We start from the raw sequence: 25163 nt of genomic DNA, 5'->3' as shown, positions 1-25163 counted from the left end.
CTGTCAACCCCGCCTACTGGACTCCCTTACACACTCAGGATTTTATATTTAAATCTTCATACATTCACTCAAGATAGCATTCAAGGAGTCTCATGTGTAACATAAAACATATATTTATGGCGTTTTAGTTCTATATAATTTTAAAGACAGACAAAACAGCACACTTACCAGAAAACAACATTCAGCAAAGTACGGAAGACAAAACAGAATACCGGCAAAAATTCATCTTATACCGGATTCCTTAACCCCTTAGTAGCCCATTTTTTAAAAACAGCACCCCCTGACATATTGAAAACTTCTGTCAGGTAGTTTATTAACCCTTCAGGTGATTTTCAGGAATTAATGCAAAGTGGTATAGCCGGATACAGCAAGTTGTCAGCTATAGTGGACAGCCGACAGCTGCTGGATCGTCACCTGTGTGGGGATGATATTCTCTTAAATCTCAGGTCAGTAAAAAGACATATTGGCAGTCATTAAGGGGTTAATCTAACGAGAATCTCCCTTGATTCTCCCATCTAGATCAATTTAACGTGCACACGGAGTTTTTTATTCCACAGTAGCCTTCTCACACTGGCTTTGTATCCACTCAAAAATAAAAACAAAAAAAATAAAGATTACTATTATTCTTCGGAATATTTTACAAGAAAAACAAACCCCATTCCTATGGAGCTTAGCAACTTACAGGAGCCTCTCACAAACTCCAATTGCATGTAAACTTCCAACTTACAGGAGCCTCTCACAAACTCCAATTGGAAAAGACCACAATCACAGTCCTCATTCAATTCCTAGAATAACAGTCATAAAATAAAATTAAAAAAAATATAAAGACTATTATTATTTTACGGAATATTTTACAAGAACAAACAAACCCCATTCCCATGGAGCTTAGCAACTTACAGGAGCCTCTCACAAACTCCAATTGCATGTAAACTTCCAACTTACAGGAGCCTCTCACAAACCCCAATTGGAAAAGTCTACAATCACAGAACCCATTCAATTCCAAGAATAACATTCATACTGGATTAGCAAGGTTACCGAATATAATGAAAATTATTAAATGTTCTTACCTGTATTCAGATACAGACGATTCCCAGAGATCCTTAGACTATACGAAATCGTCACTTTCCCTCAGTCCAGGATAACTGATAATGCCCCTGTTGACGACTAATGTCAAGGTGGAGGACTTAATTAAGGAGTTCCAGACTCCCCCGTGCACGGTTTACAGTACTCACCAGTGAGGGAAAGGTGTTGGATTTCCCGGCCAACGCACCAAATGTCAGTGGAGATTTAGTCTTCCAATTAGAAATCGTCCAGACCTGAATAAGTAAGATCTTTATTTTGTCATGCCGACACGGAGAGAGAATGATGACCACACTAGGTGTGGGCCGTCCTCTGTCTGACTCTACATATTCTTAAGAGTTTAAATAGCAGAGCCGAAAGGGTGTTCTAAACTACTGCGTTTGCAGAAATAGTACATACAATATGCTTAGCTGTTAGCAATCCTTATCTACGTTACCAGAGAAGTCATGCAAGACAAGGAAAACCAGCTAACGTTCACAAAAAGTAACACCCAAAGGTAACACCCATATGTTCACAATACGTAAGCTAAAAAGAGTTTTAAAGTCTAGGCAAAATAAATGGCATATATGCAATCATGTGTATATACATACCCACACACATACACGTATGGATATATATACACACACACACACAAAAGGACTTTATTACAATTATTATAACAACAAACGATCTCCATCAAACCTCACTGAGCTCGAGCTGTTTGCCAAGGAAGAATGGGCAAGAATTTCAGTCTCTCGATGTACAAAACTGATAGAGACATACCCCAAGCGACTTGCAGCTGTAATCGCAGCAAAAGGTGGAGCAACAAAGTATTAAGTTACAGGGGCCGAATAATATTGCACGCCCCACTTTTCAGTTTTTGAATTTCCACCAAAATTTAAAATAGCCAATAAATTTTGTTCAACTTCACAATTGTGTCCGACTTGTTGTTGATTCTTCACCAAAAATTTAGATTTGGTATCTTTATGTCTGAAGCATGATATGTGGGAAAAGGTTGAAAAGTTCCAGGGGGCCGAATACTTTCGCAAGGCACTGTATATACTAAATGTGTCCTCCTCTAATGTCCCCAAAAGGGTGCACTATCTTACCCTAACTGTACATGCACAACAGGCAAATTATATTATGCAAAAATATAACACAGGAACACAAGACAATATATTACAGCTCTCTACAGAATGGTAACACATACATGTGGCAATACCATAAACAATGAGCAATAATACATATTTTATATTTAGCAGTACCGCAGACAATTATCAAAAACATATATGTAAGCATTAACAACCGGAAGGCAATCAGAGGAAGGGAAGCAAGAAAGATGTTATATCTCACCCCCATATACGTATACACACGACTACACTCCGTACACCTCGTACACACGCGGCTCCGCTTCATACACCTCGTACACACACGGCTCCGCTCCGTACACCTCGTACACACGCGGCTCCGCTCCGTACACCTCGTACACACACGGCTCCGCTCCGTACACCTCGTACACACGCGGTTCCGCTCCATACACCTCGTACACACACGGCTCCGCTCAGTACACCTCGTACACACGCGGCTCCGCTCCGTACACCTCGTACACACGCGGCTCCGCTCCGTACACCTCGTACACACACGGCTCCGCTCCGTACACCTCGTACACACACGGCTCCGCTCCGTACACCTCGTACACACACGGCTCCGCTCCGTACACCTCGTACACACACGGCTCCGCTCCGTACACCTCCTACTAACACGGCTCCGCTCCGTACACCTCATACACACACGGCTCCGCTCCGTACACCTCGTACACACGCGGCTTCTCTCTGTACACCTCGTACACACGCGGCTCCGCTCCGTACACCTCGTACACACGCGGCTCCGCTCCGTACACCTCATACACACGCGGCTCCGCTCCGCACACCTCGTACACACACGGCTCCGCTCCGCACACCTCGTACACACACGGCTCCGCTCCGTACACATCGTACACACACGGCTCCGCTCCGTACACCTCGTACACACACGGCTGCTCTCCGTACACCTCGTACACACACGGCTCCGCTCCGTACACATCGTACACACACAGCTCCGCTCCGTACACCTCGTACACACACAGCTCCGCTCCGTACACCTCGTACACACACGCGGCTCCGCTCCGTACACCTCTTACACACGGCTCCGCTCCGTACACATCGTACACACACAGCTCCGCTCCGTACACCTCGTACACACGCGGCTCCGCTCCGTACACCTCGTACACACGCGGCTCAGCTCCGTACACCTCGTACACACGCGGCTCAGCTCCGTACACCTCGTACACACGCGGCTCCGCTCCGTACACCTCGTACACACGCGGCTCCGCTCCGCACACCTCGTACACACGCGGCTCCGCTCCGCACACCTCGTACACACGCGGCTCCGCTCCGCACACCTCGTACACACGCGGCTCAGCTCCGTACACCTCGTACACACGCGGCTCCGCTCCGTACACCTCGTACACACGCGGCTCCGCTCCGTACACCTCGTACACACGCGGCTCCGCTCCGCACACCTCGTACACACGCGGCTCCGCTCCGCACACCTCGTACACACGCGGCTCCGCTCCGTACACATCGTACACACACGGCTCCGCTCCGTACACCTCGTACACACACAGCTGCGCTCTGTACACCTCGTACACACGCGGCTCCGCTCCGCACACCTCGTACACACACGGCTCCGCTCCGTACACCTCGTACACACGCGGCTCCGCTCCGTACACCTCATACACACGCGGCTCCGCTCCGTACACCTCGTACACACGCGGCTCCGCTCCGTACACCTCGTACACACGCGGCTCCGCTCCGTACACCTCGTACACACGCGGCTCAGCTCCGTACACCTCGTACACACGCGGCTCCGCTCCGTACACCTCGTACACACGCGGCTCCGCTCCGTACACCTCATACACACGCGGCTCCGCTCCGCACACCTCGTACACACACAGCTCCGCTCCGTACACCTCGTACACACACAGCTCCGCTCCGTACACCTCGTACACACACGCGGCTCCGCTCCGTACACCTCTTACACACGGCTCCGCTCCGTACACATCGTACACACACGGCTCCGCTCCGTACACCTCGTACACACGCGGCTGCGCTCCGTACACCTCGTACACACGCGGCTCCGCTCTGTACACCTCGTACACACGCGGCTCCGCTCCGTACACCTCGTACACACGCGGCTCCGCTCCGCACACCTCGTACACACACGGCTCCGCTCCGTACACCTCGTACACACGCGGCTCCGCTCCGTACACCTCGTACACACGCGGCTCCGCTCCGTACACCTCGTACACACGCGGCTCCGCTCCGTACACCTCGTACACACGCGGCTCCGCTCCGTACACCTCGTACACACGCGGCTCCGCTCCGTACACCTCGTACACACACGGCTCCGCTCCGCACACCTCGTACACACACGGCTCAGCTCCGTACACCTCATACACACGCGGCTCCGCTCCGCACACCTCGTACACACACGGCTCTGCTACATCCACGCTGTAAACCCCTCCTGACCCCACACATAAACTTCCCCTCATCCAGCACCATGACAACCAGCACAGCAGAGTCCTGCACACACTGAGGCCCCTGATCATGTGACCCCTGACTCCTCCCCTCCTGTGACCTCATCACAGGTCCTGTGCACACAGAGCAGCCATATATGTGGAGTGCGGCTCTGCGGGTGGAGGTCAGTGCCGGAGGCTCCATTATTCTCTATGTGGAGTGCGGCTCTGCGGGTGGAGGTCGGTGCCGGAGGCTCCATTATTCTCTATGTGGAGTGCGGCTCTGCGGGTGGAGGTCGGTGCCGGAGGCTCCATTATTCTCTATGTGGAGTGCGGTTCTGCGGGTGGAGGTCGGTGCCGGAGGCTCCATTATTCTCTATGTGGAGTGCGGCTCTGCGGGTGGAGGTCGGTGCTGGAGGCTCCATTATTCTCTGTGTGGAGTGCGGCTCTGCGGGTGGAGGTCGGTGCTGGAGGCTCCATTATTCTCTATGTGGAGTGCGGCTCTGCGGGTGGAGGTCGGTGCTGGAGGCTCCATTATTCTCTATGTGGAGTGTGGCTCTGCGGGTGGAGGTCGGTGCTGGAGGCTCCATTATTCTCTATGTGGAGTGCGGCTCTGCGGGTGGAGATCGGTGCTGGAGGCTCCATTATTCTCTATGTGGAGTGTGGCTCTGCGGGTGGAGGTCGGTGCTGGAGGCCCCATTATTCTCTATGTGGAGTGCGGCTCTGCGGGTGGAGGTCGGTGCTGGAGCCTCCATTATTCTCTATGTGGAGTGTGGCTCTGCGGGTGGAGGTCGGTGCTGGAGGCTCCATTATTCTCTATGTGGAGTGCGGGTGGAGGTCTGGGCTGGAGGCTCCATTATTCTCTATGTGGAGTGCGGGTGGAGGTCGGTGCTGGAGCCTCCATTATTCTCTATGTGGAGTGCGGCTCTGCGGGTGGAGGTCGGGGCTGGAGGCTCCATTATTCTCTATGTGGAGTGCGGCTCTGCGGGTGGAGGTCGGTGCTGGAGGCTCCATTATTCTCTATGTGGAGTGCGGCTCTGCGGGTGGAGGTCAGTGCTGGAGGCTCCATTATTCTCTGTGGATTGCGGCTTTGCGGGTGGAGGTCAGTGCTGGAGGCTCCATTATTCTCTGTGGAGTGTGGCTCTGCGGGTGGAGGTCGGTGCCGGAGGCTCCATTATTCTCTATGTGGAGTGCGGCTCTGCGGGTGGAGGTCGGTGCTGGAGGCTCCATTATTCTCTATGTGGAGTGCGGCTCTGTGGGTGGAGGTCGGTGCTGGAGGCTCCATTATTCTCTATGTGGAGTGTGGCTCTGCGGGTGGAGGTCGGTGCTGGAGGCTCCATTATTCTCTATGTGGAGTGTGGCTCTGCGGGTGGAGGTCGGTGCTGGAGGCTCCATTCTCTATGTGGAGTGCGGCTCTGCGGGTGGAGGTCGGTGCTGGAGGCTCCATTATTCTCTATGTGGAGTGTGGCTTTGCGGGTGGAGGTCGGTGCTGGAGGCTCCATTATTCTCTATGTGGAGTGCGGCTTTGCGGGTGGAGGTCAGTGCTGGAGGCTCCATTATTCTCTGTGGAGTGTGGCTCTGCGGGTGGAGGTCGGTGCCGGAGGCTCCATTATTCTCTATGTGGAGTGTGGCTCTGCGGGTGGAGGTCGGGGCTGGAGGCTCCATTATTCTCTATGTGGAGTGTGGCTCTGCGGGTGGAGGTCGGTGCTGGAGGCTCCATTATTCTCTATGTGGAGTGTGGCTCTGCGGGTGGAGGTCGGTGCTGGAGGCTCCATTATTCTCTATGTGGAGTGCGGGTGGAGGTCGGTGCTGGAGCCTCCATTATTCTCTATGTGGAGTGTGGCTCTGCGGGTGGAGGTCGGTGCTGGAGGCTCCATTCTCTATGTGGAGTGCGGCTCTGCGGGTGGAGGTCGGTGCTGGAGGCTCCATTATTCTCTATGTGGAGTGTGGCTCTGCGGGTGGAGGTCGGTGCCGGATGCTCCATTATTCTCTATGTGGAGTGCGGCTCTGCGGGTGGAGGTCAGTGCCAGAGGCTCCATTATTCTCTATGTGAAGTGCGGCTCTGCGGGTGGAGGTCGGTGCTGGAGGCTCCATTATTCTCTATGTGGAGTGCGGCTCTGTGGGTGGAGGTCGGTGCCGGAGGCTCCATTATTCTCTATGTGGAGTGCGGCTCTGCGGGTGGAGGTCGGTGCCGGAGGCCCCATTATTCTCTATGTGGAGTGCGGGTGGAGGTCTGGGCTGGAGGCTCCATTATTCTCTATGTGGAGTGCGGGTGGAGGTCGGTGCTGGAGCCTCCATTATTCTCTATGTGGAGTGCGGCTCTGCGGGTGGAGGTCGGGGCTGGAGGCTCCATTATTTTCTATGTGGAGTGCGGCTCTGCGGGTGGTGGTCAGTGCTGGAGGCTCCATTATTCTCTGTGGAGTGCGGCTTTGCGGGTGGAGGTCAGTGCTGGAGGCTCCATTATTCTCTGTGGAGTGTGGCTCTGCGGGTGGAGGTCGGTGCCGGAGGCTCCATTATTCTCTATGTGGAGTGCGGCTCTGCGGGTGGAGGTCGGTGCCGGAGGCTCCATTATTCTCTATGTGGAGTGCGGCTCTGCGGGTGGAGGTCGGTGCTGGAGGCTCCATTATTCTCTATGTGGAGTGCGGCTCTGTGGGTGGAGGTCGGTGCTGGAGGCTCCATTATTCTCTATGTGGAGTGTGGCTCTGCGGGTGGAGGTCGGTGCTGGAGGCTCCATTATTCTCTATGTGGAGTGTGGCTCTGTGGGTGGAGGTCGGTGCCGGAGGCTCCATTATTCTCTATGTGGAGTGCGGGTGGAGGTCGGTGCTGGAGCCTCCATTATTCTCTATGTGGAGTGTGGCTCTGCGGGTGGAGGTCGGTGCTGGAGGCTCCATACTCTATGTGGAGTGCGGCTCTGCGGGTGGAGGTCGGGGCTGGAGGCTCCATTATTCTCTATGTGGAGTGCGGCTCTGTGGGTGGAGGTCAGTGCCGGAGGCTCCATTATTCTCTATGTGGAGTGCGGCTCTGCGGGTGGAGGTCGGTGCTGGAGGCTCCATTATTCTCTATGTGGAGTGCGGCTCTGCGGGTGGAGGTCAGTGCTGGAGGCTCCATTATTCTCTGTGGAGTGCGGCTTTGCGGGTGGAGGTCAGTGCTGGAGGCTCCATTATTCTCTGTGTGGAGTGCGGCTCTGCGGGTGGAGGTCGGTGCTGGAGGCTCCATTATTCTCTATGTGGAGTGTGGCTCTGCGGGTGGAGGTCGGTGCTGGAGGCTCCATTATTCTCTATGTGGAGTGTGGCTCTGTGGGTGGAGGTCGGTGCCGGAGGCTCCATTATTCTCTATGTGGAGTGCGGGTGGAGGTCGGTGCTGGAGCCTCCATTATTCTCTATGTGGAGTGTGGCTCTGTGGGTGGAGGTCGGTGCTGGAGGCTCCATACTCTATGTGGAGTGCGGCTCTGCGGGTGAAGGTCGGGGCTGGAGGCTCCATTATTCTCTATGTGGAGTGCGGGTGGAGGTCTGGGCTGGAGGCTCCATTATTCTCTATGTGGAGTGATGCTCTACGGGTGGAGGTCGGTGCCGGAGGCTCCATTATTCTCTATGTGTTGTGCGGCTCTGCGGGTGGAGGTCGGGGCTGGAGGCACCATTATTCTCTATGTGGAGTGCGGCTCTGTGGGTGGAGGTCAGTGCCGGAGGCTCCATTATTCTCTATGTGGAGTGCGGCTCTGCGGGTGGAGGTCGGTGCTGGAGGCTCCATTATTCTCTATGTGGAGTGCGGCTCTGCGGGTGGAGGTCAGTGCTGGAGGCTCCATTATTCTCTGTGGAGTGCGGCTTTGCGGGTGGAGGTCAGTGCTGGAGGCTCCATTATTCTCTATGTGGAGTGTGGCTCTGCGGGTGGAGGTCGGTGCTGGAGGCTCCATTATTCTCTATGTGGAGTGTGGCTCTGTGGGTGGAGGTCGGTGCCGGAGGCTCCATTATTCTCTATGTGGAGTGCGGGTGGAGGTCGGTGCTGGAGCCTCCATTATTCTCTATGTGGAGTGTGGCTCTGCGGGTGGAGGTCGGTGCTGGAGGCTCCATACTCTATGTGGAGTGCGGCTCTGCGGGTGGAGGTCGGGGCTGGAGGCTCCATTATTCTCTATGTGGAGTGCGGGTGGAGGTCGGTGCTGGAGCCTCCATTATTCTCTATGTGGAGTGTGGCTCTGCGGGTGGAGGTCGGTGCTGGAGGCTCCATACTCTATGTGGAGTGCGGCTCTGCGGGTGGAGGTCGGGGCTGGAGGCCCCATTATTCTCTATGTGGAGTGCGGCTCTGCGGGTGGAGGTCGGTGCTGGAGCCTCCATTATTCTCTATGTGGAGTGTGGCTCTGCGGGTGGAGGTCGGTGCTGGAGGCTCCATTCTCTATGTGAAGTGCGGCTCTGCGGGTGGAGGTCAGTGCTGGAGGCTCCATTATTCTCTATGTGGAGTGCGGGTGGAGGTCTGGGCTGGAGGCTCCATTATTCTCTATGTGGAGTGCGGGTGGAGGTCGGTGCTGGAGCCTCCATTATTCTCTATGTGGAGTGCGGCTCTGCGGGTGGAGGTCGGGGCTGGAGGCTCCATTATTTTCTATATGCAGTGCGGCTCTGCGGGTGGAGGTCGGTGCTGGAGGCTCCATTATTCTCTATGTGGAGTGCGGCTCTGCGGGTGGTGGTCAGTGCTGGAGGCTCCATTATTCTCTGTGGAGTGCGGCTTTGCGGGTGGAGGTCAGTGCTGGAGGCTCCATTATTCTCTGTGGAGTGTGGCTCTGCGGGTGGAGGTCGGTGCCGGAGGCTCCATTATTCTCTATGTGGAGTGCGGCTCTGCGGGTGGAGGTCGGTGCCGGAGGCTCCATTATTCTCTATGTGGAGTGCGGCTCTGTGGGTGGAGGTCGGTGCTGGAGGCTCCATTATTCTCTATGTGGAGTGTGGCTCTGCGGGTGGAGGTCGGTGCTGGAGGCTCCATTATTCTCTATGTGGAGTGTGGCTCTGTGGGTGGAGGTCGGTGCCGGAGGCTCCATTATTCTCTATGTGGAGTGCGGGTGGAGGTCGGTGCTGGAGCCTCCATTATTCTCTATGTGGAGTGTGGCTCTGCGGGTGGAGGTCGGTGCTGGAGGCTCCATACTCTATGTGGAGTGCGGCTCTGCGGGTGGAGGTCGGGGCTGGAGGCTCCATTATTCTCTATGTGGAGTGCGGGTGGAGGTCGGTGCTGGAGGCTCCATTATTCTCTATGTGGAGTGCGGCTCTGCGGGTGGAGGTCGGTGCTGGAGGCTCCATTATTCTCTATGTGGAGTGCGGCTCTGTGGGTGGAGGTCGGTGCTGGAGGCTCCATTATTCTCTATGTGGAGTGTGGCTCTGCGGGTGGAGGTCGGTGCTGGAGGCTCCATTATTCTCTATGTGGAGTGCGGCTCTGCGGGTGGAGGTCGGTGCCGGATGCTCCATTATTCTCTATGTGGAGTGCGGCTCTGCGGGTGGAGGTCAGTGCCAGAGGCTCCATTATTCTCTATGTGAAGTGCGGCTCTGCAGGTGGAGGTCGGTGCTGGAGGCTCCATTATTCTCTATGTGGAGTGCGGCTCTGTGGGTGGAGGTCGGTGCCGGAGACTCCATTATTCTCTATGTGGAGTGCGCTCTGCGGGTGGAGGTCGGTGCTGGAGGCTCCATTATTCTCTATGTGGAGTGCGGCTCTGCGGGTGGAGGTCTGGGCTGGAGGCTCCATTATTCTCTATGTGGAGTGTGGGTGGAGGTCTGGGCTGGAGCCTCCATTATTCTCTATGTGGAGTGATGCTCTACAGGTGGAGGTCGGTGCCGGAGGCTCCATTATTCTCTATGTGTTGTGCGGCTCTGCGGGTGGAGGTCGGGGCTGGAGGCTCCATTATTCTCTATGTGGAGTGCGGCTCTGCGGGTGGAGGTCAGTGCTGGAGGCTCCATTATTCTCTATGTGGAGTGCGGGTGGAGGTCTAATTTAACACCTACATGTCCAAAATTTTGCACACATACCCTAATCTAATTATTAGTCAAGGACATATAAACAATTAAGTCAAATGAAATGGATTACTGTATGTAAACCATGTGTCATTTCATGTCGGGTTTTGTATAGATTTTACAGGAGTTGGCAATTGATTTAGCGGCTATTATGCTATGTAGAACTCTAAGAACAATATATTTCCAGGACGTCCCTCCTGACAGCACCATGGAGGACGTCGTCCTCCTTGCAGGGACAGGAAAACACCCGAGAGGTTATAAGGTCCTGTCCCACTCCCTTTCCCTCAGTGTTTTCCTGTCCCTGCATGAAGGGACACACGAGAGCAGCACCGCGCAAGCTTGCCAGAGGGCTCAGGGGGATCGTGTGGCCGGGCCAATATCCTTCCCCCTGGTAAGCGGCCCAGGGCCGAAACACCCCGTGGGCGGTCCCTCTGCCCCGAAGGCCAGTGAGCCAGAGCTGCTCCTCCTGCTGGGAGGCTCTCGGCTCATGACGCCAGATCGCGGTGGAGACTGCTGCCCGGATCTGGGGTGCACTCCATGGGATCGAATGCGCATTACCCTGCAGGCAGTGGAACTTCCGGGACGGGGTACCGACGTCACGCCTCCAGGCGTTTCCATACGCCGGACTTCTGCGTTCCAGTGTGGAACGCGGAAATGGCCAAGACGAGTAGCAGCATGCGTTCCAGCGGTGGAATGCAGGGGAGCGACAGACGGCAGTGTCCAGCGCAGAGAATCACCAACCACGAAGCAGACATTGCGGAGGATGGAGGGGTAAGTGCGCCTGGCGCAGACCACCCCCACCTCAGTCATCCCGGAAGTCACTCCTAACCTCCCTGAACTAGCCTGACTATTCCCCATCTTATGCCATTTAGGGTAAGGGAACCCCAGCTGCTCTCCTGGCCACAGCCAAAAGGTTCGGCAAGGCTTTGGCAAAATCTAACAGATGCCCCGTATGCCATGTGAAATTGCCAGACACCCACGGCAAAACCCTCTGCGGACCCTGCGCATCAAAGGTCATGAGAGATGAGCAGCTGTCCCTTCTGTCAGAAATGAGATCCCTGATATGTGAGGAGGTTCAAGCCTCTATGTCCAGCCTCTCACGGAAACAGCCTCCCAGCCCAAGTCCAGGCCGCAAGCGAACTAGGTGGGAGACGGAACTAAGGGAGTCGGAACAAAGCCCAGACGAAGGGTCCAACCTACTGGACTCCGACCCTGAAGAGGAAGGGGAGCTTCCAGCAGAGCCACGACCGGGGCAGAAAATACCTATTCCAGGCCGAGGACACTGATGAGTTAGTTCAGGCCATAAGGAGTATAATGCAAATTGAGGAGGTCCCTAGGCCACAGTCCAGACAGGACCTAATTTCTGGGGGACTTGCGTCACAGAAGCAGACGGTATTCCCTATAAGTGAACATATCCGGGCCATGGTACTAGAGGAATGGAAGAATGCGGAACGTCGGCTAGTACTGTCCCGGGACTTTAAAGGTTGCCTACCCTTCGGCCCCGAGGAAGTCAGACTGTGGGAAGAGATACCTAAGATTGATGTCCCAGTACCCAAGGTCACCAAAAAGGCTTCCATTCCGGGACTTGTCAAGCCTGCGTGACCTGATGGACAGGCTGACATTCTCCTAAAACGGGTTTGGGAAGCTTCCGTGGCCCTAATTAGGACAAACATAGCGGCCACCTCGGTGGCGAAGTCTATGGTCCTACGGATGGGATGGATTCGCAGTTGAACTACCAACCCGGACCTGCCACTTCAGTTCCAATGCCTCCCCTTTGGGCTGGCTTCGGCCCCCCCCCCCCCCCCCGAGTATGCACAAAGCTGGTATCAGAGGTAGTGGCCTACCTGAGGAGCCAGGGAATTGTGATTATACTATACCTGGATCACTTTCTCCTCGTGGCAAGATCAGAAGAGGCGCTGGTCGTACACAGAATCCGGACGATCTCAGTAATGGAGTTTTTGGGCTGGGCCATAAACTGGCAGAAGTCAGACCTTTTTACCAGAGCACAGGAAGATCTTCCTTGGCGTACTTCTAGACTCCAGGCGCAGAATATCCTTCTTACCAGAGGAAAAGCAGGAGGCCCTACGCGGCAGAGTCGAAGACCTTCTGAAGCACCGCACCTCCATAAGGTTCGCCATGAAGGTGCTAGGCCAAATGACGGAGTGCAATCCCGTATGTCAGGTGGGCACAGTTCCATTCAAAACCGTTACAGAGAGAGATCCTGTCTATATGGGACCGTCGTCAGGCCTCAGTGGACAGGTCTATGTGGCTACCAAGAGCCGTAAGGAGGTCGTTTCTTGGTGGACGCAGCCCAGGAACCTGCAGGTGGGCATACTATGGACCAGCTCCCCGTACGTAGTTGTCATCACGGATGCCAGCACGTAGGGATGGGGAGCCCACGTAGAAGGGAGAATCTTTCAGGGCTGATGGCCGGAAGACATCAGCAGCAGGTCCTCCAACTTCAGGGCATTATATGCCGTTTGGGAGGCCCTAAGACGAAACCGGACCACGCTGAGGAATCAACGCGTCAGGATATTGTTGGACAATGTGACAATGGTTCCGTTTCTGAAGCATCAGAGAGGTTCCAGACATCGACCACTTCAGAACCTGGCAGGAAGAATGCTTTTCTGGGCAGAGGGTGCAGTCCTCCATAACAGTAATACACCTGGAAGGTTCCCAGAACACGGTAGCAGACTACCTGAGCAAACGGGTCTGCCCAACCGAGTGGGAGCTGAACCAGGATATATTCCGACAACTGTCGGCGCTGGGGGACCTCCCAAGATAGACCTATTCGCAAATAGAAAGAACTCTAAGGTTTCCAGATTTTACTCTCTGAACCCCTTGGACACTCCGGAAGGAATAGGTGCCCTGAGTCAGAATTGGGAAGAGCCTCTCATATGCATTTCCATCGCTGGCTCTCATCCCAGCCATCCTCAGGAAGATCCAAGATGATCGAGCAAGGGTGATACTGATCATCCCATGCTGGCCGAGGAGAAGCTGGTTCCCCCTGCTAGGGGCCATGGCGGTAGAGAACCCAATCAAGCTCCTTCCAAGGGAAGATGTCATCCACCAGGGCCTGGTCCACCACCCAACCCAGGAAGACTACACCTCTCAGCCTGGATCCTTAAAAGGACAACCTGAGGGCTAAAGGCTTATCAGACCAGGTCATAGCCACTATCCAGGACAGCAGAAAACCAGTCACATCAGCAATTTACCTAAAAATCTGGAAGAGGCTCTGTCTGGAGGGTGGCAGGTCCGACTTTGTAGCAGGTACCCCTGACATCCCTAGGGTCCTAGACTTCCTTCAAGCAGGGTTTAGCACTTTGAAGGTCCAAATTTCAGCCCTGAGCTCTTTCTTTGACTACCCTCTGGCATCTCTTCCATGGATAGTAGATTCATAAGAGCAACACAAAGGCTGCGCCCTACAATCAGGCAGTTCACCCCACCTTGGGACCCAAACCTGGTCCTCAGGTCTCTTTGTAGGGATCCATATGTCCCCAGCAAAGAGATGCCCATCTCGACCAGCACCTGGAAAACTGCATTTCTGGTGGCCATTGCCACGGTTAAGAGGGTAGGGGAAATCCAGGCCCTGTCCACCAGAGACCTGTATCTCCTGATCAGGGAAGACTGTATAATATTAAGATTAGACCCTGTATTCATACCGAAGGTAGCCTCTAGTCAGAATCTAAACCAAAAGATCGTGTTACCTTCCTGCTGCGACAACCCTTCCAATGAGAGAGAGCAGAGTCTCCACTCTCTGGACGTCAGATGTGCCGTTATAGACTATTTAGAGGCCACCTGTAGCTGGCACATAGACCCAAACATGTTCATCTTTTTCGGGGGAAAAAAGGCTAGTTTCACACTTGCGTTAGGAGGCGCAGCGCACGGTCGCCGTGGAGCTCCGTCCCCTGCCGCTCACCCTCCAGTCAGCTCCTCCTATGGGCGCATGACACTGCATGTGACCTGCATACCCTATTGTTAGCATTGGGTACGCAGGCCGTGAGCTGGTATGATTTTGACGGCGCATGCGCCCTTTTGACGCTGCGCTGAGCGCGCCAAAATGCGACAGTGCGTTTGCATGTCAGCACACCAAAAGCACACCAAGGGCGCCAAAATCATACCAATGCACGGCTTGCGTACCCAGTGCCAACAATGGGGTACGCAGGTAGCATGCAGCGTCATGCGCCCATAGGAGGAACTGGGGGTGGAGCTGCACAGCGACCATGCGCTGCGCCTTCTAACACAAGTGTGAAACTAGCCTTAGGCATCCATCGCACGATGGATTACCGCTGTAATCTCAAACACCTACAAAGCTGAAGGCGTTATCCCTCCATAAGGCCTAAGGGCCCACTCTACCAGGGCGGGATCAGCTTCCTGGGCTGAGAGAGCAGGTGCCTCGGTAGAGCAGATCTGTAGGTCAGCAACCTGGGCAAGGCTTGACACATTTTGCTGGCACTACAAGCTAGATGTACTTTCTGGTCAACAGACCGCATTTGGTAGAAAAGTTCTCCAGGCGGTAATCCCACCCTGAGGAGGTGCTGTCAGGAGGGACATCCTGAAAAATAGGTATTAGACTTCCTGGTAATTATGTTTCTAGGAGTCCATCCTGACAGCACAGGTAGTTCCCTCCCTATTCATGATGTGTCATATGCTGTAATATGATTCTGTCATTAAAATGTTATTTGCATTATCCATGCTGTGGTACTTGTTACGACACAAGTCACCGACTGATGCAGAAGGAGAGAGGACCTTCCCCGTGAGGGATCACAGTCTACAAGGGCTGAGGGAGGATACAATAGGGGAGAGTAGAGCTGCTTGTGCAGCGATATGGTGGAGAGATGGTTACTGCAGGTTGTAGGCTTGTCAGAAGAGGTGGTTCTTTGTTGAAGGTTACTACAGTAGGCAAGAGCATGGTATGTTGGGGTAGAGAGTTCTAGACTAGGGGGATGCGCAGGAGAAATCTTGTATGCGATTGTGGGAAGAGGAGATGACAGAGGAGTAGAGAAGGAAATCTTATGAGGATCGGAGGTTGCCTGCAGGTAAGTACTGGGAGATGAGGTCACAGATGTATGGAGAACACAGATCTTGAATGGCTTTTGTGATGCAGTGACAGCTAGGGGGCGCTGTATGGGTTTCCCAGGACATGCATGCAGGCGTTTCCTTTATTGTGATGGAGAAATGGTGAGCGGCAGGATTGTAAATGGCCGATAAGTATCACAAGGGTGGGTGCCTTGTGATGGAAGCTGGAACGTGTTTTGGTCAGCAGAGGTACTTATGATGGTTTCTGTTTTACAAGAGGGAAGCTTCCAGGTGACTTGGTGAGATGGGTGGGACCAGTCACCTACAAACACACCCAGGGGTGTGTGTCTGAACGCCCAAAGTAAAGCCTGTATGTGTGTGTAATAGGACCTGTGGTGAGGGCATGACCATGTGATCCATACCTCACCTGTGGGTGTGGTTATGTACCATATAATGTGCCTGAGGTCTGGTCACATGGGAGAGAGTTCATGGACCTGATTGGTTCATGTGGAAGGTCCTGGAAGGCTTAGGTGTTGGAAGGTATGCTGCCTTCCTGAATAGCACCTGCTGCGACCTTGAACCTGGTGAGGCCAGTGTTGGGACACTGGGAGTAGGGTCGGATCCCTGAATAGCAGCCGGTGAGGCCTGTGTGTTGGACGGTTCCACAGTGGGGACGGACGTCCTGAATAGCCCACAGACAGGGTACGTATGTTTGCAAAGTCAGTGACGGCACTGCATTGGGGGAGCTACCGTCCGTCTGTGGATTTGGACTGTCAGGTGGCCTGGTGAGCAAGGTGTTGTCCGGGACGGTGATCCCAGTTCAGCAGATTCACTGAGAGGGAGGACTACCAAAGAGTCGGCATCTGGAGCAAGAGCTTCTGCGAGGTAACCCCGGACATGGGGATATAACTGTTGGTGCCTGTGATGTTCTATGGACACTAATGAACTGTTTGGCGTGCGGTCACCCACGGTAACTGGACAAAGAGGTCCAGCGTGTTTAGTGACAGCGTGTTAAAGCCGTGTACCAAGGATTGTGATGGACTATGTGTAAGCATGTGACGTGTAACATGTTCCTCAGCGGTTTATGAAGGCGTAATAAACTGCACTAGACTGTTTAAGTGGAAAGTGTTCCTGTATGCATCAATATCACAGCCAAGTGAGTGTCCCCCAATGCACTCAGTGAGCGCTATTTTACACTTTGTATGCCATGGTTAGGGTTTTGAACTGGAGTCTGTGGGTAATGGGGACCCAGTGTAGGTACTGATAGAGAAGAGAGGCCAGGGAATAGTGGGGGATAGGTGGTTTAGTCAGGCAGCAGAGTTTCTGATGGATTGGAGGGGTACAAGACTGTTAGAAGGGAGGGCATAAAGCAGGAGCCTGCAGTAGTCGAGACAGGAGATGATGAATGCATGGACTAGGGTTTTTGCAGATTCTTGAAAAGGAATGTATGGATTCGGGAAATATTTTTGAGTTGTTGTCTGCAGGAAGAGGAAATGGCATGGATATGTATTTTGAAGGAGAGATCAGAGTCCAGGGTTACCTCGAGACACAGAGCTTGTGGGAAGCACTCATCTACACCGTGTAGATGAGGGCTGGAAAGAGCATGTGCTCCAGTGGATGGCAAGTGCTGCTTCAAGTGGTCTCTCCTCCTTTTCTTTCACCTTGACATCGCACACAGTACAGTCCTCAAAGTTGGCACCCCAAACACCCTTGTTTTCCCCCTTGTTACAACTCTCCAACCACCTGACTGTGGGGAACCACAGATGTGCGAGCGATGCAGCCATGAGAAGCACTGCATCCTCAACTACAATTCTCGTTGTGGCCAGCAATGGTGGCAGGTGTGCAGTTCACATGAGTGGAAAGAGTTGCCTAGCCTGGGCCTTTTCTGAGACCCAACTGCAGGTAATCTGCCAAATATATATATAAAATAGTAGTGGCAAAAATTGCAATATATTGACTGCTGCATGCATGAATCACACGAGCGATCAGCATGCATTAGTCTGGGAAGCTCACTGCGCTAAAATGTGGTCTTGTGTACCTCTCCACCCACCTTTCACCCCCATCAACTGCATCTGCTGCTTCTTCCTCCTCCTTCACTGTGGTAAATGTTCTCACACCAGTCCTTGGCCTCACAACCTCCACTTGTTTACCCACTACAGTTGCGGTGAGTGACAGCCCATCAGCTGTTACGGAAGTGGACATGCCTGCTGTTTTTGACAGATCTCAGTGACCAAACACATCACATCTTTCTCAATGCACCATAACATCTCCGTCTGCACCTCATTCACAGTCCAGCAGTTTGTCGTGTTCTCCATACTCCACCCTCCCTCCGCACTGCAGCCAGCCCTTGGTCCCGCAGTTGTAGTCGCATAAAAGATTGTTTACTCCTACACATGGCAAAGCTAACAGCTTGAACTTCACCATCTCCAATCTGTTTGCCATGGAAATGCTGCTTTTCCGGCTGGTGTATGCAGTCACTTTCCGAAAGCTGATGGCCATCGCAGTCGCACAGTACCAGTTGCCCAGTCTCCTTTACTTATGTAAAAAAGCTGTGCCTGTGCTACACCAGCATGTTGCAGGCAATGTCATCTGTTCCCTGAAAAAATCAATGTCTGCCAGGCTGCATTTCACTACTGACATCTAGATGAGTAAGCAAGGCCAGGGGTCTTTACTAGAGATGAGCGACTTTGCCTTTTTTCGGGTTGAGTCGGGTTTCATGAAACCCGACTTGCAAAAGTCGGGTCGAACGAAATCGGCCGATATTCGTGAAAAGTTGAAGGCCGACTGAAACACGAAACCCAATGCAAGTCAATAGGGAAGAAAAGTCGGCAGGGAGTGGAGGACAGGAAACACACCTACAGTGCCCATTTTAATGTCAATTTACATCAATTCTTATTACTTAAGCTTGTCAACCTTAATTTACTTTATAATAATTGTTAGGCAATGAAAACCGGTAGTTATTTGGCTAAAGTTGTGGGGGGGGGGTAGGGCTGGCTCCAGATTTTTGTGGGCCCAGGGCCAAAGAGTGTCAATGGGCTCCTTTAACACATGCCACAATTCATGATCCACTGATACGGCAGAGAAATAGCGGTATAGTACAATGAAAAATATTTCACTTCATACATCACATGACTGATATCCATTTTAAATTCTCCAATAGCTCCAAAAACGGACAGTATATTACTCCATACAGTATTATGGCCACCGCATAGTGCGCTATACAGAGTAATGAGGCCCATATATTTCCCCATACAGAATCATTGGTCCCATATAATGTTCCATACAGTATATGATGAGCTCCACATAATGCTACAGTATATGTTGGTCCCCATGGATGAAGCTCCACTGTCTTATGGGCCCAAATAATGCTCCATATATAATGGACCCCATTTCTAATGCTCCAGTGTATAATGGGCCCTGTAAATGCTGCTCCAGTGTCTGATGTCCACCTTTGGAATGCTCCAGTGTATGGTGGGCCCCATATATCATTCTCCAGAGTATAGTGCTCCCAAAAATTGCTCCCAACCTTTAAAACAAATAAGTCTCCTCGGTAGGCGTACAGACGTGATGTCATCGCGCTCTCTGACCAGAATGTCACTGTCAGGAAACGCGGAAGATGTCACGGCGGTGGAACAGGGACAGGTAAGTATTTCAACTTTGCAAGTGCTGTGATCCTGACAAATCGGGGGGGGGGGGGGGGCCCACTTGTTGGCGATGGCATTGGCACAGGGCCCCTCATAGTACAGCGGTGTGTCTATGAGGGGCCCTGTGCCAGTGCCGTCACCCATGAGTATGCCCCCCACCTGCTCAAGGAACCTGCACTTTCATCTGCATCTTCCTCTGTGTCACCGTGTAAGGGGGTATAGTATGCGGGAAGGGGAACCTGAGTTTCATCAGGGTCAGATTCTGGCTGTGTAGAGTGCGAGGGGATTGTAGTGGTCTGGGTCAATGTACCAGCAGAATCATCTAGTAGTGGCTGGGCATCAGTGCACTTGTGGCGCCCCCAGGAGTACGGTCGCCACAGTGGCATTACCTTCCTCCTAGGGAGTGTGATGTCATGCTTGGGAGCAACGAAGGATCTCTCTAGCAGTTAAACCAACACACAACACCGTTCCCCCTCCAGGCCAGCAGGGAGAGCTCTGAACCTGACTGCTGAGGAGCTGCTCTCTGTGGTCGGGAGGAGGGAAGTTAGGGCAGTTTGTGAAGGGAAGGGGAAGTGTGTGGACGTGAGAAGGGGAGCTGGAGGATGAGCAGAGTTAAGGCTCACTCCTAGCTGGAGCGCATGTTCCGGATTCCGGTCTCCGAGTTTGTAGGGACACTGACGGTCCTGCAGCAGAAACCGGAGGAAGTAGCAGCTGTAAATGCTCTGTTCCCAACTAAGGCTCGGAGGCCCCAGCAGCGACTTGTGTGAGCCAGAAGGAACAGGCTACGGCTGCCTGCCATACGAGAAAGTTTCAATAGAGAGTCAACAGGGGGAATGTCAGTGAACTCAGTACTGCGAGTACCTCAGATAAGAGCTAGAACGGAGGCCACACTACCTATCTGCAGAGAGAGAATTCCTAATTTGCTTCCAGGCTGACCAACTCCTTCTCCATCTGTACTCTGGGTCCTGGACGGCACTTACCAAGTACAGGTAAAGGAATTGCACGACTGTGTCTGTCATCTTTCTCCTGCGCCTGGCACACGGCTCTGCTACATCCTGCACTGCACACCATCTACTAACTCTTTCATCTGCCCTGCCATTACGGCCCTACCTGTGCAGGGCTTCTACATCTTAGCTGCACCACAACATCTGTCCCAGAGAAGCGACACTGCAGCACTGGTCAATCTGATCAGAAACCACAGGTGGCGTCACGTATCATTCACCTATAAACATTATTCACCCCTTTGCATGGACGCCCAGGCCCACGGACTGGGTCACCACCACCGTGACACATCCCTGTGAGACACCGGCCCGGTACCGATTAACCCCACTGCCCTGGCTGGCCACCCACACTCCATGTCAGATTCATCTTGGACTGGGGAATTCACAATTTGGCTTGATAACCCAGGCATGGTATGTGAGAAAGAGCTACATGGACTAATGTGAAGTGTGGCCTGCTGCATCATTCGCTTTTGGTGGGGGTGAAGGACACAAGGAAAGGGGTTCTTCTTGACCAGGAGCCAGCACTTGACGACTCGGTGCTTGCATTTTTTTGAAACTTCAGAAGAGGAGGGCATATTTGCTGGAAACTGTTTCGGCATTGTAAGCCAAAACCAGTTCCTGATGCTCCGGCTTTAAAAGCGGTTAACCTACTCCCAGAAAAGGTAGCCTTCCAGGCATTCCGGAGCCAGACCATGACGCAGGCTCAACACCTCCTGCCTTAGCTGCTATTGTGCTTTTGCCACTACCAGCAGATGCACCACCACCATCATCAGTACCAGCTGGCCCTCCCACATCCGCGGCCTTTTCCACCATACTTCCAAATTTTGGAGAAAATGTACCCAAAATAACATCAGATATATGGTACTGTATCAGAAGCGTAGAGCTCTATGCAGTCAAAGGATAATTGTCATTCTTCCTATATATTTCATGAGTCACACAGACACTCACAGGCTCAGTATGGATTAGACAAGAATATAAAAAGTAGAAAAAGGGTACATTATCATCAGATACCAGGTATATATAGTATTGTTTAAACATTCTAAATCTCCGTATATATTTCAGGAGGCAGACAGACGCTCTCAGGCTCAGTATGGATTACAACACAATATAAAAAGCCGTAAAACGGCAATGGATCTGAAGTGTACAGCTGTACACAGTGTAGGGGTCATTGTCAATCTCAGTATATTTCCACAGTCAGAAACAGATTCTCACTTGGTCAGTTTGGATTAGACCAGAATATAAAAAGCAGTAAATGGGTAATGTATCACAAGCGTAGAGCTGTATACAGTGTTGGGGTAATTTTTAAATCTACATATAAATTGCAGGAGTAACCCACAGACTCTCACACGCTCAGGATGGATAACACCACAATATAACGAACACCATCGAGCCCCATTGAAAACAATGGCAGGCAAGCACAAACACATACAAACACATAGAAAACAATTACAAAACACCTTAAAAGGTGTTCCAAAGCAGACAAAATGCTCAGAAGACAAAAATAACATATGGAAAAGGGCAACTACATATAGAAAAGAGGTGGAGGATTAAAAGGAGGAGGAGGAGACACAGATATATGCATGTCTTGCCCTTATAAAGGCTGGACTAAAATTCTAAAATCGAAGCCGATCATATACCGTCGGATTTCCCACCATAAATTATGCCAAATGCTGATTGGGCGGCGTTATTCCCACGAACCTCCGAACAGCGTCCATGAAGGCAAAGTGTTTGGTTTCCGGGGGCAGTATGGTTTTAAAGCTGAACCTTAAAGGAATGTCCAGAAGGGCACCACCAGGAGTGGAGCCTGCGGCCTAATTGGACTCCACACGGGCAACCTCAACCATGCCAGCCACGGAAAAGATGGACAGATTGCAAGCTTTGTCGATTCTGTGGGTGGTGGTGCATGGCCGCTTTTAGTTGTGCTAGCGATTTGTCAGCTTAATTCCGTTAACGAACGAGACTCCGGCATGCCCCCGTGGTCTGCGTCCAGCTTACTAGAGGGACACGCAAGGCTCTGGCACGCGAGATCGAGCAATAACAGGTCTGTCATGCCCTTACATGTCCGGGGCTGCATGCGCGCTACACTGAAGGGACCAGGGTGTGTCGCTTACAGGTGTTGATAACCCGCTGAACCCCATTAGTGATGGGGATCTGGGATTCCAATTCTTCCCCGTGAACGAGGAATTCCCAGTAAGTGCAGGTCAACTGGAATTAGGCCTAACCGGCATTCCAGAAAGAATGTGAAAAAATTAAGTGTTCAAACCACAGGTGCTGTAGCTTGCTTAAGCTGGGTTCCTCTGCTGAGTAGCACGCAGTTCTTACATAAAAAGGCAGCATAGCTTGGTTCACAGGTGGGCAACTCTGCTGAGTAGCAGACAGTGCTTACATAAACAGGTGGCATAGCTAGGTTCATGGGTGGGTTCCTCTGCTGAGCAGTAGACACCGGTACTAGGCCCAAAGTATTCACTCGGCTAAATGGAGTTAAAAAATGGTTCTTACATAAACAGGCGGCACAGCTTGGATCACGAGTGGGCTCCTCTGCTGAGTAGCAGACACAGTTACTAGGCCCAAAGTATTAACTGGGCTAAATGCAGTCAAAAACCTGTTCTTTCCTAACAGGCGGCATAGCTAGGTTCATGGGTGGGCTCCAACTGCTGAGTAGCAGACAGTGCTACAAGGTTCAAAAGGATTTTCTGGACAAGATGCGGTAAAAAATTATTAGAAACACACACGGTGTAGCTACTTGACAGGTGCACTACACCGCTGGCTACCAGACACCGCTACTATGCCATGAAACTGACTATTAACATTGAAAACCATTATTAATGTGAAAATAAAGTTACGCTTTTGGTGATCCAACCGTTCTCGAACAGCCGAATTTTAAGCAAAGTGTTCGAGTTCAACGAATGGCTCGAACACTGCCCAAAACAGCTCGAATTTGAACTTGGCGAACAGGTCGACTCGAACACCGCTCATCTCTAATCAGGAGGCATACTCAGATGGTCTCAGACCCAGTATGGATTCGACAAGATTGTAGAAAGTTGAGAAAGGGTACAGTATCGCCGGATAACAGGTATATAAAGTGGTGGCCAAAAGTATTGACACCCCTGCAATTCTGTCAGATAATACTCAGTTTCTTCCTGAAAATGATTGCAAACACAAATTCTTTGGTATTATTATCTTCATTTAATTTGTCTTAAATGAAAAAACACAAAAGAGAATGAAGCAAAAAGCAAAACATTGATCATTTCACACAAAACTCCAAAAATGGGGCAGACAAAAGTATTGGCACCCTCAGCCTAATACTTGGTTGCACAACCTTTAGCCAAAATAACTGCGACCAACCGCTTCCGGTAACCATCAATGAGTTTCTTACAATGCTCTGCTGGAATTTTAGACCATTCTTCTTTGGCAAACTGCTCCAGGTCCCTGATATTTGAAGGGTGCCTTCTCCAAACTGCCATTTTTACATCCCTCCACAGGTGTTCTATGGGATTCAGGTCTGGACTCATTGCTGGCCACGTTAGAAGTCTCCACTGCTTTCTCTCAAACCAAATCAGTCCACAACATGGTCATGAAACCCCTGTGTCCAACGCCTCTTCGGCTGTGTGCACCACGAACACCTCTTCCATGTTGCCCCCTACGGCTCGTGGGAGAGCCATCACCGCCGCTGTGTGCTGGGAATGCCTCAAACAAATGGTTTACCAGAGTTGCTTGTTTGTTAGCCAATATTAGCTCTAGGTTCTCCTGTGGCATGATGTTTTGGAATTTGCTTTTATAGCATGGATCCAGGATGCTGGCCAACTAGTAGTCGTCGTCGTTCATCATTTTGGCAATGCGGGGGTCCCTTTTTAGGATCTGCAAGGCATAATCACACATGTGGGCCAATGTTCCAGGTGTCAATGATGCACTGTGAGTGCTGGGTGGAGGAGCACTTTCTGGCAAATCAACATCCCTCCAGTCATGCACAAAAGCCTGTACCTGACCTTGCCACGCCAACATTTTCTCTTGCCCCCTGAGAAGCATCCTCCTCCCCTAAATAATCATCCCTATCATCCTCTTCCTCTTCTTCCTCCACCTCGTCCAGGAGAGTTCCCTGAGCAGACAATGGCTGACTGTCATCAAGGCTTCCCTCCTCTTCCTCCTCGGCTGCAGATGCCTGCTCCTTAATGTGCGTCAAAGTTTGCATGAGCAGACGCATAAGTGGGATGCTCATGCTTATGATGGTGTCGTCTGCGCTTACCAGCCGTGTGCATTCCTCAAAACACTGAAGGACTTTACAGAGGTCTTTCAGCTTCAACCACTGCACACCAGACAGCTCCATGTCTGCCCTCAAACTGCCTGCCCGTGTATCTTTGCACAAATGCATTACAGCCTGCCTCTGTTTGCACAGCCTCTGAACCATGTGCAGGGTGGAGTTCTACCATGTTGCAACGTCGATAATTAGGTGGTGCTTGGGAAGGTGGAGCAATCGCTGCAGCTTCTGCATACGACTGGAGTGTACGGGCGACCGGCGGATATGCGAGCACAGTCTTCGCACGTTATGGAGCAGGGCTGTTAACTCCGGATAATTGAGGAAGCACTGCACCACCAGATTCAAGGTGTGAGCCAGGCAAGGTATGTGAGTTTTGAAAGGGCTATGGCTGCCACAAAATTCCGGCCGTTATCACTAACTACCTTGCCTGCCTCAAGATGTAGACTGCCCAGCCATGACTCAGTTTGTCGCTGCAAGTAGTCGGCCAGTACCTCCGCTGTGTGTCTGTTGTCGCCCAAACACTTCATCTGCAACACGGCTTGCTGACGCTTACCACTAGCTGCTCGATAGTGGGACGCCTCGTGTGCAATACTGGAAGCTGCGGATGGAGTGCTCATGCGACTGCGCTCTGTGGACGAGCTTTTGCTT

Source organism: Dendrobates tinctorius, unplaced genomic scaffold, assembly GCF_039654945.1.
Source record: "Dendrobates tinctorius isolate UK_male_01 unplaced genomic scaffold, ASM3965494v1 ptg000063l, whole genome shotgun sequence".
In the NCBI taxonomy this organism is placed as follows: Eukaryota; Metazoa; Chordata; class Amphibia; order Anura; family Dendrobatidae; genus Dendrobates; species Dendrobates tinctorius.
Note: the sequence above shows the minus strand (reverse complement) of the source record.